The sequence below is a fragment of the Triticum aestivum genome, chromosome 7B (genome assembly GCF_018294505.1).
Source record: "Triticum aestivum cultivar Chinese Spring chromosome 7B, IWGSC CS RefSeq v2.1, whole genome shotgun sequence".
NCBI lineage: Eukaryota > Viridiplantae > Streptophyta > Magnoliopsida > Poales > Poaceae > Triticum > Triticum aestivum.
In genome coordinates this window covers 130,158,057-130,174,022 of record NC_057813.1, presented here as the reverse complement: position 1 = coordinate 130,174,022, position 15,966 = coordinate 130,158,057, and positions in this window count along the sequence as shown.

The window sequence follows — 15,966 nt, the reverse complement described above, 5'->3', positions numbered from 1 at the left end:
ACATCGCCGGAAAATAACAGGATGTGTGGGTGGTTAGAGGGATGGCCTGGCGGCAGCACAGCCAGCCACAGGAGGAGGGAGCAGGCAGTCCCGCTGGCGCGGGTTTGGGCGGCTGGAGCAGGAAGATCAGAGATTGAAGAAGCACGGCGGCCGTTGGATGGACATCCAACAGTCACTGTTGTGTGTTGACTAAGTTTACAAAGCCTTGCGTACGCGTCAAAAAAATTAGGACAGCGTCATCGTCAACCTAGTAGGCCCAGAAGTCAGCCTCCAAATCTGTGGAAAACAGCATACAGCCCATTAGCCATTATTTTTGATAATTTACAGCCCATTTGCTAATTCTTAAGGATATTTGAAGCTCATATTCTTTTTATTAGCATTACAGACCATATATTCTGGGCATTGCTAAAAAATTCAATGAAATTTTGCATATTTTGGTGGGGTCCGAACTCTTTTAATCACGAAATTTCGAGTCACGTTAAAAATAGTTTTCAAAAAATTATATCAAAATAAAATTCAAAAAACAATTCTCCGCAAAAAAATGAATGAAATTTAGAATCTTAACTAGCAAGATGCCCGTTCGTTGCACGGAAGATGAAGATGCATTTGTATGAGTAGTTTATCTTGTGGGTGAAAAGATGATATTTTAATGTAATTGCGAGTTGGCTTTGGTTTTTATAAGAGTAGAGAGTAGAGAAATCCTGAAAAAATGATATTTTAATGCATTTGCCGGTTGGCTTTGGTTTAAAAATTTATAGTTCATTTCTTACAACTTATAGCCCGTTTTCTGGGGAAGCCCATTTCTTATCCCTCCTCGTCTTGAAAGATTTGCAGCCCAACAGGGCTGAGAAAAGCAAGTAGGGCTCGGTTTTGGTATTCTCCAAAAACAATAACTGGGCTAGCCAATTTCAGAAAGAAAAAAATATCAACTGGGCTCGTCATGTGCTTAATAAAAGCCTTAAGCGTGGGCTAGACAGGCCACAGCCCCCGCACAGCGCGCACTTGAGCTCCATCTCTGAAAATGAAAAACAACTGGGCGAGCTGCTGGGTCCCTGGTGTTATCCACTCGTTGTGTAATTTTCTCGTTTATTGACTACATTGACAATGGTGTGGAACCTAGTTGTCAAAAATTAGGAGGAAGTATTGTTTTGGCTTGTAATAACGAGGCACCTGCTTGCGAAATGCAATGACCCTGGTGGGTCCCTACTGTCAGCCTCTCCACGTACAGTCATCTCCTGATTCCTCTTGGTTGTTGACCATGTTGACAACACCAGACGACGGCGAGCACAGCGAGCAAACAAAGGAAGAGAACGACGGTAAGGCCTCAGACGGGAATGAACAGCAGCCATGAAAGATGCAGCAGTGTAGTGGCAGGTCGAGGGGAGTACGAGGGCAACAACATGCAAGTCAAGCATACAAATGGTACAAAAAGCCCAAGGATTAATTGTTCATCAATTTTTTAGTCAAAACCCAGATTGAACATGACAGTAACATCTAACCCAACCACTCTTTTTTGCAGTCACAAACAAATGGATCGGTCTGATCCATAAAATCAACATCCTGTGCAAAAAAATTATTTTAGGATGTCTACAACTTGTTGTAAATAGAAGCCGAGCACGTTTAGAAGCCCATTTGTCCACCTGAAACTTCTTTTTTTGCTGTTCAACATGTTCGTCCGTGAGAAATCTCTTGCTGTAAAAATTAAGCCTCATGGACAATAGTAACCTCGCATTCAACAGGAAGAATGTGACAAAGCTTCTGTTTGCCTGGTTCGATGCATATCGTCCCATCGTTATTGTGCTCAAACGAATGTCATGAGAACTGAGAAAATCCTTGTGCTTATTACGCCAACGATTGGTTATATGTTTTTGTCCATGTGGTTCTGCCTAAGTAGACATGAAGATTGAAAACAGTTAAGGTCTGAAAAAAGAGTATGTCGAAAGAACGATAGCTAGACAGTTAATTCTAGTACAATATATACGGGCTTTCAATGTGCATGAAATCATCACCTCTATGTATAAATTCTCCAGAGATCGAAAGCATCGCAGCAAGCCAATAATTATGTCCAAATCAAAACTATACATTCTGATATATATGATCTTGACAGAATCCAGCAGCACTGATAGGCTATCAATGGAAGAACTCTTCATTGAGCATATAACATAATATTAGTACCCAAAGTGTACTCCAAGATGATATAAAACTTATGCGCATAAATGAAAAATGCAGCATATGATTACAAATGTGTAGATGATAATATACGGTGCCTGAAAAGGTGAGGAGCCAAACACCAACTCCTTGTGATTATTAAACGGGTCTGGAATTACACCCAAGGTCTCCAGTTTGGGCGCAGAGACGACAGTTATTTCTGAAGGTGTATAACAATTATGAAGGAGCAACCTTTCAAGTGAAGGGGCATCTTCGATGATGAGTTGTTGTCCTTCAAAACAAATTCCAATGCTTTTAAGGTGAGGCGACTTTATTTGGAGACAAATGATACCGATTTCTATTCCCAAAACAATCAGCAAGCGCTCAAGGGCAAGGCAACTAGAGTGGATGATGCTGTGCAGTGAGGCCTCCGACAGATAAACAACCACAAGCGAAAGTTTTTTTAGCAGTGGGAGTCGAAGCATTTGTACCAGATCGTCTGGTAGATGGCATCGGGCGAAGGTGGCGGTGTGGAGAGTGGAGGAAAACTGTGAGATGGACAGCGGTGGTGTGGGCATGAATTCTTGGTATGTTCGTGGTATGAAACTTTCGTGGTAATGGTAGAACTCAAACTGCTGGAGTTTTCCGAATTCAGGGGATGTCAGCCAAGCATCCACCTTGCTGGTTATGGACAGTAGGTAGCTTGTCGGGATGCAGAGGCATTGAACAGGGCCCTGTGGTGAGAAGAGACGATGGCTCTGATGAGATCAAATTCAGGAAGGTCAGATATCTGACGACAGTCGAGATTGAGGGGCGCGGTGCGCCATAGAGGTCGCCACCGAGTTGAGAGGACTTGTGTGCGGCAGCAATCCTTGGTGGGGAGAAGCGAGATGATCTCCTCAAGGATGAAGTCCGAGAGATCGCTTATGCGGTCCACCGGATATTCTACCGGTACCTCAGATCCGGGTGGGGGGGGGGCTCGCCACTTCTCCCCACGCTACCGGGTGCGGGATCTACAACCGGCGTCGCCGTTGGCGGGAGCCTCATCATCTTGGCGCTGGGGCCAGCCGACTCCATTTTCCTTGTAGGCGTCACGCCGAGCTCACGGGTTTGAGCAGAGTAGCCAGAGACGAGCCTATTGGCAGTGTGAGTGGGGAAGAAGGAGGGCTGGGGATTTCTGTAGGAGTGGAAGAAGAGGAGCGGGCGTTTTCTGTACGACTCAGGAAGAAGGTGAGCGGGGTTTTCTAGACGAGTGAGGAAGATTGGGGAGCGGGGGGAATTGGGTGGGGAGACGGAAGTGGGAGAGCGAGTTGTTCGTGTTTATAAGGCACGCTTCACTAACTACTCGCTTTTTCCCAAGAACTGCTCTCTTCTTTTGTGTTGCTGCATGACTGGCCATGCATGCAGGATGCGTGTGCCCGCCGGCCACTGCATGCGCCTGGTTTGTTACTAGGCCTATTTAATAGGGTGGTTATGGAGTAAATTAAGGAGATTTATTTTCTCTATGTGCATCCACCAAATTAGACGATGCGGTACTGGATGCAGACACTCACATTAAACTAACATTCAGAAGAACAAAAGTTCAGCATGTCTGTGCATCTCAATGATTCACCATACTATAACTAATATACAAAACTGTGAGAAGGTGTGGAAATAAATAAAATCGGTCGATGCTTCTCTGAGCAAAGGGCCTCCCTACGCACGCATTAATTTCTTGGGTATGCTTGTTTCTTCTCAATGTTGCGAGCACTTTGAGCATATTGGCAACTCCACAGCTATCTAGCTGCCTCATCTTCCAATTTATGCTGACACATTTGCAGCGAACACATGAGGCAATAGAGATGACTTAACATGGGTCCATATTGTGCAGTTCCCCTGATATCCTATTCATTGTCCTGAATCTGAAAAGATAGGAAAACAGTAGCTATACTTAAACGGTGTTGCAAAACAGTAGCACATATCAATAGCTCGGCATGACAAAACACGATCATCTGGACGAAGGGGATACTGACCTGCCTGAGGAAGATTACATATAATTTCATAAGTCCTTGGTTGATTTCCACCTTCGGCTGCACTGCTTGTTTGCTCCTCCAGACATGACAGGATCGTTCCGCACTGCATTCAGCAAGTCAACGTACGAATAAGCTAATTTCATCTTGCGGTTGTCATTGTACCTAGTTACGAATGTAGGAATACCTGGAGCACCATGAGGTTAGCTGACAGCAGGTAGATGCAGACATATAAATTTTGTGCGGTGCTACCAAAATTGAGGTTTGTATCCATTTCCGTTATGAGAATTCTTCTTGAAGTTGGTAGAATCTGACGGCTTGTTCTTTGCATCAAGCTTGGCTTTCCCCTGAGATTTGTTCTTGTTGTTTTGGGGCTGGTTGGGCTGGAAGTTCTTCTCGTGTACCATGTGGGCACTAGAAGCTCCCTCGGCGACCCGAGAACGTGTGTATTTTGCTCTCGCCTTCTCCTCAAAATCAAGAGTGCTAATGAGATCCAAAACAGAAAACTCATGTCTCTTGTTTTTCAGAGAAGTAGCAAAATCGTTCCACGAAGGTGGAAGCTTGGCAATGATGGTCCCAGCAACAAATTTGTCCGGCAACACACACTTAAAGTACTCAAGTTCCTTCGAGGGTGACTGTATCTCATGAGTCTGCTGAACAACAGAGCGCTTATCAGTCATCTTGTAGTCATAGAATTGCTCCATGACGTACAACTCGTTGCCAGCGCCTGAGGGCCCAAACGTGGCCTCGAGCGCAGCCCACATGTATTTGCCGCTGTCAAACAACATATATGAATCCACAATGGAATCTTCAAGAACACTCAGCAGGGCGGCTTTGAAGAGGGTATCCATGTTCTGAAAAGCTTCCTGCTGTGTAGGATTAAGATCGCACTCAGGCTTACCCTTAGTGGCGTCATAGCAGCACATGATCTGAAACCAATATAATGCTCTTGTGCGCCACCTTTTATATTGCACCCCCTTAAAAGCAGGCGGCTTCAAAAGCCCAGCAAAACAACTCGGAGTAAATTTCCTGTGATCAGGTTTTTGGATTGGATTGTTGAACATATGGGCAATTTAGTATGAGATTTAATCCGAATCAGCAGTAAATAGATCATGACAACAATTACAAACATCAAAGTAATGATGCGGACTAAACCAGGAGGACGGAATCACATACTGTACAGCGGGAGCAGAACCGATGTGGTTGATGTTGTCACTCATGTCGTTGATGAAGAGGTTACTAAGGTCGGGGAAGAAGGCTGTCATTGAGGAAGTCGTCGCTGGCAGCAGTCACAGGAGTGTGCTCCCCAAAAACCTGATCGCCCCTCTCCCGTACAGGATCACGAAAGGCGGGATTCGGAGGACTGCTGTCCCTTCTCGCGGTGCATGCCGGAAGGAGGACTGGAGAAGAATTGCGTGGCGGCGCTAAGATCTGGAACGGTGCGAAAGCATATGATACAGCGGCGGCTAGGGTAGAGCATGTCAGGTCGGAGTATAATAGTAGGCCTTTGGCCCCCAAACCCCACGTCCAAGTCAATAATAGCTCAAAAAAAGTCAATAATAGCCCCACCAAGGTTTGTCTCAAAAAACGGAGTAATTAAGGCGTCCATTAGTCCCTTTAGTATAAATATAATATCATTAATAATGGCCCCACCTTTTGTCTCACAAAGTAGAGTATGTTGGAGTATAACCAGCTACACATTTACAATCCGCTTCTCTTCTCTCTCCTCTTCTCTCTCCTTCAACTAAGCACAAATACTATATTTAAATCCTTATAGCATGCTTATGTCATCTAATTATAGTAGTACTTGCTCTAAAAGTTACTATCCACTTTGTAGTCTAAAATGCCGGGCGTGCAGCGGGTGGTGCCCTCGGTCGGCGCGCCGCTTCAACGGCGGAAGCAGTGAGAGGTCGCGTCGCCCTGACTTGCCATCAATGTGGAGCGGCGGGCTTAGCTGGTGCTAGGCGGGAAGCGCGCGCGGGAGGGGGGAGGGGTTTTTGTTGGGCCAAGAAGGTGAGAAGCCAACTTGCTATCGGTCCGGACGGGGAAATATGATGTGCTCCCATACTCTGCATATGACACTAGTGTATGTTACTACTCCCTCCTTTCCGGTTTATAGAGATGTTTAGAGTAACATAGTAATATGTTACAGTACAAGTTACTCCCCACTATGACCAGCCTTGGTCTCTCCCAGTGCTCCACCATGTATAGCTGCTAAGCCTGCCACGTAGGCATAAAATATGATGTGCCACCAATAAACTAAGCACCTATGCATTGAACACTTGAGTTACTAAGCCATTTAATGCACTTAGCACCTCATCTAAAGAGCATTAATAGTATAGCCAGCTGCTGGCTATAAGCCTACAACCCATCTTATAGTCAACATGTACTACAAAGTGCCTAGGAGCACGTGCTAGAGCTTGCTCTTCACGAAGAGCCCGCTTACCTTCTCTCTCCTCTTGTCTTTCCTCCAACTAAGCAGAAATATACTACTCCCTCCTTTCCGGTTTATAAGGCTCAATTCAAAAATCTCACCAACCAAGATAGATGGTGAGTGGTGCAATACTTTTTGTAGTTTGCAAAAGCACCCAATTAATGTTGTGTTTTCCTCAAAAAAGCATGTTTACCAATGCATTAATTGCAATGCATGCATGCATAAATTACATGCATTGGTCAATTTTCTCTTAATACTTGCATGCAATGATTTAATGCACCTTGGAATCTGAACATGTGATGGGGAACAACCAAATTGAGCCTTATAAAATGGAAAAACTAAAATTTTGAGATAAGCCCTATAAACTGAAAAGGAGGGAGTACTGTTTACTATTCCTTATAGCCTGCTGACTCAGCTCTATTGTACTTGCTCTAAGAACATGTAAGCACTTGCTAGCACCCCCTTGACCGTGGACCTTGACGGTGTACGTCACCTTGTGTCTCATAATTTTCCTCGTCATCATCTGAGTCCTAGAAGATCTCACCCACATCATCATTAGCATGCAGCCGCCTTGAGAGACAACGTGCGCAGAAGGAGTAGAGGCGACTGGTGACGCACCACCACCACGTTGTGGCCACTCCGTATGTGCTCGTGTGCGTGCAGCGTGCGTGTTTTTTTATCGGTGCTAGCTCTAAGGCCGAGGCTGCGGTCGTCTTCGTCTCCGACTAGTAGTTGAGAAACGACGGCAAAGAGGTGCTGCAAGAGATGCGTATGCACCATTGCGTGCGAGCTTCGCCGTAGCACGACGAACTGGACGTCGCCGCGGATGGCGCACGCCTCCATGCAGCCGAGTGTGTGCGCATGCATGTGTTATTCATGTGCATTCTGTGGCCGAGCGTGTGTGCATGCACGTCTTGTGTACGTGCGTTATGTGCTCCATGTTGTGTGCGTATGTGCATGAGTTGGATCGGATGGAGTTAGTGCGTGCGCTTGTGTACATATTTTAGAGTGTAGATCCACTCATTTTGTTTCGTATGTAGTCCCTTATTGAAATATCTAAAAAGACTTATATTTGGGAACGGAGTGAGTATAAAACATCTTCAACTTAGCATCCTGATGTACCATTTCTAGTGGTTAGCGAAAAGTTCATGTTCTTTTAGTTGTTTATAGGTGGGCAGGCGGCAAAAAACAGGGGAAAACGCGCAAGGTTCCTTGCTCCTCCTTGGTCGTCCGGAACCTATGCTCTTCAACTCTTTTCTTTTATGTGAGCTTTGTTCATCCTTTTCCCAACACGCGAGACATCTAGCATCAAGGTGCACGTGGCATGCAAGAAAATGGAGATAATCAGATAAGCAGTGCGTAAGTGAGTCATGCGAGGGGGAAAGCGGGGGGAAACCCTTTTCCGTAAGTGAGTCGTGCACTTCGATGGCACCTACGCAATATTTTTTCTCCTCGATGGCACATGAATGGCACGTGAATAGTGCATGTACTCAACGACGGAGCACGGGATGGTAGCAATGACATGGTCAGCCCTTTTTTAGAGAGAGTACGTACTACTAGTAAATAACTTTGATGTGTCCCGTCGACTCGCAGAATGACGAGAAGCTTGATTACGCCTTCTCCCTCGCCAACGCGTGCGCGGTGGCTCACAGCACGAGGAGAAACTTTTGCTTACAAGCGGTGGACGTGCAGCAGTTCATTTGGTGTCAGATTGCCAGAAGCACTACTGTAGAACCATCGACTTCCGGAAGAGGCGAAGAGCCAAGCGCAAGGTCACCTACTAACCTTAGGATAGGCGTAGTGGGAGTAACATAAGTAGAGGTACCTCCTTTTTTATTGTAGAAACAACAACACGAATATCAAGGTGCTGGTTACGTAGAACAAATTTCCTGCAGTCCGTGCTCAGCACTCCTCTATCTCTCTTCTCAGCCAGCCAGCGGACGCGCAGAGCCCATCGTCTGTTTGCTCACATGCGGCCCCACATGTCAGTGAAAACGCAAGAGGACCCACTGAACCTGCACATCTTTCACCTCGACGTGCTGGTGATGAAAAACAAATCCAATAAATATCTTCAGTGGCTGCTTTTGGAGTTACTCAGGAGTAGTAAGATTCTATTTACAGTTTAACCCAAGATGCACATCTCGTGGCTTCAACTTATCAACTACCACTCTATTTTCTTTCATGACACGACCTGGATGCTGGATGTCCCACGTGTCGGCAAAAGCAGGAACAACCCGACCAAATCTTCGGTTGTGCTCTCGGATTAGACTAGTTGTGCTAACTTAAACAATTTATTGTGTACTCCCTCCGTTCCAAAATACTTGACTTCCATTTGTCCAAAAATGGATGTGCCTATATACTAAAACATGTCTAGATACATATTTGACGAATACTACCTCCGTCCGGGTTTATTGGTCCCCATTATATTTCGTGCCAAATTTTGACCATAGATTAAACTAACAAAATGTTTACGCATGTCACCAAACATTATATTTTTGAAAACTATGTTCAAATACGAATCCAATGAGATAATTTTTCTTGACATGCATTAACATTTTGTTAGTTAAATCTTTAGTCAAAATTTGACACAAACTACAAAGGGGACCTATAAACCAGGACGGAGGTAGTAGAACGGAGGGAGTAGAATGGATGCAAGTTTTTGTATTGGGAAGAAGAGTACATCCATATATTGATAGAGCGTTGGAGTTAGCCTTACAAGTGGGACCGCAGTTGAGGAAACCGACTATTGGCAAACCCCCGCCTCGCCCGCCGCGCGATTGCTGAGTTAGAGAAACGATGAGGTTGAAGAGATTGCTCTAGCACGGACTCCAAGAAATATGGTGTCAGATGGAAGTTGTGCTAGTGGCGTGTGCCGTACTCCTAGACGTGAATGCTTGTTCTGGCCCATGCCACCCTACTACTCCTACTACTTGCTATATAGTACTACTAGTATTGAGGATTCGAGGTGCTGGTTACGTAGTACAATATGGCTACAGTAAAAACGCCCGCACGACGCGCGAAGCATGTGAAGCTAGTACAAATAGTGTACTACTATTGTTGATGATTGGCCTCATCCGATAACCTATTGCAATGCACGTTTGATTGGAATTAGTTGCTAGGCGCCAACGAGTATATGGGCGCTGCTCGTGATCATCACCATCGTCATATCCCCCTTGGTTATAAATTTTTTCAAGTATAGGTGGTGGAATTTTCACAGGACCTTGGAAACACAAGAAGAAGGTTAATTAGTAAAGGGAAACTTGCTGACCCGCATGCATGTGGATGAAATAATTATAATTATGGTGGAAGACAAACGTACCGAAATCATAACGATTCCATGCAAAAAACAATGCCACGAGTGGTGGCAGCAAACACAAGGCCCTCGTATTCAATTGCATCACAGTACTCATCCGTGTACAGAAACTGATTTTTGAGCAATGTCCATCGAGTCAAACCAGCAACGACGGCAACAAGCTTGTCGAAGATAGCAACAACTTCATAGTTGTTGTAATTCCAAGAGTGGGTGGGAACTCGAGAAATTGCTATCTTCCATAGAAGACAATCACCATGATTGTATTTGAATGTGCGTACAATATCGGTGTGCTCAACCTCTAGGCAGTCTGCTGAGATTTTTGGAAGTGGAACCCGGTCATGAGTGTACACATTCACAAGTTCCCACTCGCAGTTGGACCCAATGTAAACAACCCAATCTCCATTTGCGCCTGCCCGGGCCTTGCCCTCAAGCGATGGCATCTTAACATCATACATATCATTATCAAGCGGCATCAACTTACACAGGGCGAGGCCTCCGTCGTGACGGCGCCGGTCATCAGGGTCATGGCGAAGAAGGTAGGGTAGATCAAACCGTTCCTTGACTCTTGGGTTCCTTGTAATGATGTTATTAGTTGAGTCAAGAATGGGCTTGAACGAACCTGCCATGCTAGCCGAGGTGATGACGTCGCACCGATCAATGAGTTCCTCCACCACGTCATCTTTCAGATCGGGGCAAGAATAACGGGGTCGTTTCCGTCCTGTTCCCTCCATGGAGAAGACGATCGAACAATGGCAGAAGAAAGCGTGAAGGGCTGAAGGAAAATGGAGGAGGGAGAGGAAGAGCATGCGACATCAGTTCCAAATCGAGAGGGAAAGGTGAAGCGTCGGTGGACGGTTGTCAGTTTGCCACGGTTCACGAAGGGGCGCCCCGGCCTACATGTCGGTTCGGAAATTCTCCTACTACTCGCCGTCGTCTCACTGATATGTTCGAACGGGACCACATGTCAACGAAACATGGTGTGTAATTTCTCGTGCAAAATGCGATCTGGCCGTGTTGGCTCGAAGTGCCGCATTAGTTTTTTTTTTGAAAGTTTGCCGCATTAGTTATCGAACTTTATTTTTTTAACATGCAATCTGAATGGATAGCTCCTGTGGTCATCACACGTGAGCGGATATAGTGATGGTTGATTCGCCCGAGCAACATTACTGTGGGAATATGGGGGTACCAGCGGATTCAAGGAACAGAGAAATGATGGTTGCTTTGTCGGAGCAACTTACTGTGGCGAAGGTGGGGCTCTGTGATTTGACTGCTCACTAGTTATTACTACTGTGGCGCAATGACCTGGGTGAATCTTTCCTTGAAGTTGTGTTGTGCACTCAATATTGTTGCATGGTAGGTGGAGCGGGATGAAGGATGTCCAATATGTCGACGAAACGAAGTTGAATTGTTTCTAGCATTGCTATCAATCCTTCATGATTTGTTTATATGTATGCATAATTTTGATGAAATTGTACTGTGAGGCTATGAAGGTTTCAACTCTGGTTCCCGCAGGAAAAAAAAGGTTTCAACTTAGGATTCATGTGTCTTGCCTCGAGATTATCTTGTTACAACATTCCATCAAATACAAATGAAACTACCATGGCTAATGCATCTCAATGGTTCGCAGATCAGCGCCAATATTCACATCACAACTGAAGACAAAGTTGTGAGAAGGTATACAAATAAAGAAAAAAAATATAATTGATCGATGTTGTTCGTAGGCATGGCTCCATTTCCTTGGCACAATATTCATTGCCTGGCAGCTAGTTTCACCCAGCTCTGTAGCCAAAAAGAGGTGTATGAAGGACATCACAATCCGATCATTTTGTGCAGCTCCACTAAAATCGGGCGGACCATCCCTGTTTGCAAAGATATCCAGTCAGTGTGATTACAATAATAGTGGAACTAGATGATGAAATATAACACACATAAATAGAAGCTGATCACCTCTACGATCTCTCTTTAGGACTAACTTCTTGTCGGAGAAGATTAGGCACGGAGTTGGATGAGGAGGATAGCAAAACCAATCTCCCTTTCCACAGTCCCACAGAAATGTAAAAACATTGCCCGTGTGACATTTTGGTGGAACTTCACAAAACACTCTTCAGAAAAGTGATTTGTGCAGTTCACCAAAAGGTCGCAATAGCAACGAGGTGAAAATGGATAGCCCTCTTTGCAAAAGGAGGTCGAAAGGAAACAATTACTGCCCAATAACATGAGTTGAATACACATACGCCGACAAAAAAGAAGCATGTTCCATGTAAAAAAGGGAAAGATAGCACATGGTGGTTTATCAAAAATGGTTTGAGGACGAGATTGCAAGATGGAAAGTATGCCGGCCGAGATACGATTTAAGCAAACAACTAAAGAAGATCCACATGCAGCAACGTGGGAAGATGGGCAGTGGAGCAAGGACGGAGGAAGCTGTACCTGAGGGTCGTCGGGATGTTACTAGGAGGGCGCCTGCGCCCGGGATCTGCCCATACTGCGGCAGCGAGCAAGTGGCGAAGGCCCTACCGCGCCGGAGCTTGGTCAGAGAGAACGGCGAGTACCGCAGATCGGGACGAGCTGCCTCAACGCCATCGAACGGAGAAACGATGCACATCCTCCCTTTTCGCCGGCGGACGAGATGCGGCCAGATCACTGACCAACACTGAGAGAGAGAGGCCACGGCGGCCTTGTGTGAGATTGTGTGACGAGACTCACGAGAGACAAACCCATTTTTCCATTTTCCCCACGGCAATCATTTTATATTCTAGGCATGGTACCCAACCGTCCTTCGAGTAAAAAACCACTACACACGTCAAATTATCACGTGGGCTGCCTTTTCGTACAGAAACGAACTCCACCGTGTACCCGCGCGGGTGTGGCCGGGAACGAGACGTGAGTGCGTGCGTCCTGCGTGCACTTCTTCTTTAGGTGCAGGTATGTACGTGGGTGGGTGCGAGAGAGATGGTTTGTGCGAAACACAGGCAATGTGTTGATGATATCTCAATCAGAAAAATGTAACATATGCAATGTGTGTGAAACGGAGTCATGGACATGAGATATCGATAGAATTGAAAACAGGGATGAAGTGTGTGGCTGCGCGATGGATAAAGAGTGCCATCGAATTTGTGTTTGCCCACGTCAAAGATACAGGGCGGCTGCCCTACTGGAATTTGAGAGGGCAGAGGTGCAATTCTTCTCCGTGGCATGGATACCTACCTACAACGTTCGACTATCGGTGTGTGTGTGGGGGGGGGGGTAGAGACCGGTCGACTAGTATATGTCTGGGGAAGGAGAGAGACCTATGTATTGAGGGAGATTGATCGACATCCATGGATATGTGTAGCAGAGGAATAAGGTTGGAAAAAATACAAAGGTAGACCGTTGGAGGGTTGGTGGTGGAGTGGCGTCTCACAAATGGTGGGAGAGGCCTGCTAGACAAACGGAGGGTATGAGTGCAATATCAATAAGAGAGGGCGGGGGATGTCTGTCTGTCTATGCATGTGCGTGTGAGAGACGGGTCGAGAGTTATTCAAGGATGATGAGGGGAGAAGATATGGTTGTGGTAAGCATGCGTAACTACATAGGAAGATGAACCGTCGTGTGTCTGAGAAAAGGAGAGACATAACTAGCGAGGTAAGTGTATCGGTGCTTGGTGAAAACGAATTATAGTCGACCTGGCTATATGTAGGGAGATCAGTTCATATACACGCCTGCATGTGTTAGAAGCAAATAAGGTCCGGAGAGGCAGACAGGGGAAGAGAGTGTGGCTAGGAGGTGGTGCGAGAGGCCTACCATGTCGAGGGGGGAGGAGTGTGCGAGCATGTGACTAATGAAAAGAGGGGCGGGAGTGTGCACCTGTGTGGAATCGTATTGGACATATGGGGGCATGGACGGTGAGAAGAGAAGAGGGGAAGTATATATGTGTTTGTTGTAGGCACACTTGGCTAGAGAGGTATATCGACCGGTGTGTGCCAGAAAGAAGGAACAGGGGGCCTACACACACCGCTGATGGACGACCTAAAGAGAAATAATGAACGTGCGCGATGGAGGGGACGCTAAGGGTGTGTGAGGGGGGCGGGCGTGTGCATGCACGATAGAAAGTTAGCGCTAGCTAGCTACAAATAGAAGAGGATCTTGAAGGTGTCAAAGACGAACAAAGATCATAATTCATTATAAAAAGGTGGATACAGATACTTGAAGAAGATATCATAATGTACTACATTGATTATAATTTGGGCTAATGTGTGGCTTTTGCAACTCAGGTCTAAATACTTGTCATAATGTACGGGGCGGGGCACTATACTTTGTGTGATAAACACGGTGTACGTATGGAACATGGTTTAGATTATGAATATATAGTTAGTACATCAAATGTACTATTATTTGGAATCAACATCAAGTGTATTCAAAAAATAGAATTCGAGTTCATGTAGTACACATAGTTCATATCTATCTCTATAGTAATCATGTGGTGTGTTATTAAGGTAATACACGAATGATTGTTGAAGTTGGCAACAATCATCCTTGTCGATTCTTATTGAAATAGAGAAACGAATTCAAATTTAGTTCGAATTGCAGCGGTAGTATAGACATTTGGAATGCACTAAAATGTTGGTATGAGTAGGTTACATGCATTATACAGCAAAGCGAAAAAAATTAATCGGACATAACATGGATTCATACTCCCTCCTTCCATCTACATAGGGCGTAATGAGATTTTTAAAACCGCCTTTGACTATTGACAAGATTAATAGTACATGACATGCACAATGTGAAAATTATATCATTGAAAGAACCTTTCACAGACGAAGTTAACGGTGTGCTTTGTGTAAGTTGCATGTCATATATCATTGCTCTAATATTTGGTCAAAGTTAGCATCGAAAAACGCATTAGGCCCTATATAGATGGAAGGAGGGAGTAGCTTTGAATAGCATTTGTATAGTAAAACGGGGCAAGACTCTCTCTTTGTGTGGTGTGAATAGTTTTATTTTTTTTGTTTTCTTTTTGGTTGAGGGAAGTGCGAATTGATTTGGTACGTACAAGTACAATATTACTACACGTTAGGCTTGTCCCTAAAATTCAACCCGCATCTTGTTATATCCCAAAAATTCAGATATCGTGCTCCCAAAACTGGCGCCTTCACAACCAGCGCCTTGCTATCCCGAAATTACAACGCGCAGGAAAACTCCCTCCAGCTGCCAAATCCCGACACGCGAAATCCCCCTTCTAACCCTGAGCCGAAACGGCCGCTAGTTCAAATTGGTGGGGGGTACTTTTGTAACACACCCTACATTTTGGACAAGTGCGTCCCTAAGTCATGCTTCACCCCCTCCCATTGCCCGCTTTTCGCCATTCGAAATCCCAGGCCGCCATAACCTCTCTGCTCCAGCCGCAAAACCCCACCCTCCTCCGTCCGCCATGTCACCGCTGCCCAGCCGGAGCCTCTTCCCTGACGATGTTGTCTACCGCAACAGCTCGACGTCCCTCGTCCACCTCCCGGATGAGGATCCGTCGTCCATCTCGCTGTCCCGCTGGATCAGCTGCCCCGTCCTCCACCTCCAAGGAGCTGCTCCGACGATCGCCTCATCTATCGCGGCTGCTCCATCCCCACAAAGCCGCCTTAACCTGCTCCACCAGAACCACAGCATCCTCACCGACTCCTCAGACGAAGCCGAGGCCTACTCAGATCCACCAAAGAGGTTGTACACTCATCGCATCGCACCTTCTCCTTAACTCGACCTCCCGGCGCCGACGGTGCTCCATCCCACACCGCCATGGAGCGGCTACCTTGAAGCCGACGCTGCGAGCGACATCTCCACGGTGGCTCTCCCCCAGTGCGAGGCCCCTTCGGTGGTAGCGTCCATACCAGCCGGATCTGCTACTACTGCTCCGGCTCTCGCTCGCTTGCTCGCGCTGCTGCTGCTGCTCCGGCTCTCGCACGCTCGCTCGCGCTGCTGCTGCTGCTCCGGCTCTCGCTCGATCGCTCGCTCGCCCAGCTGCTGTTGCTGCTCTCCCCCTCGCTCGTGCTTCTGCTCTGCTCCGATTAAGCCACACTTCAGTCGACTGAATC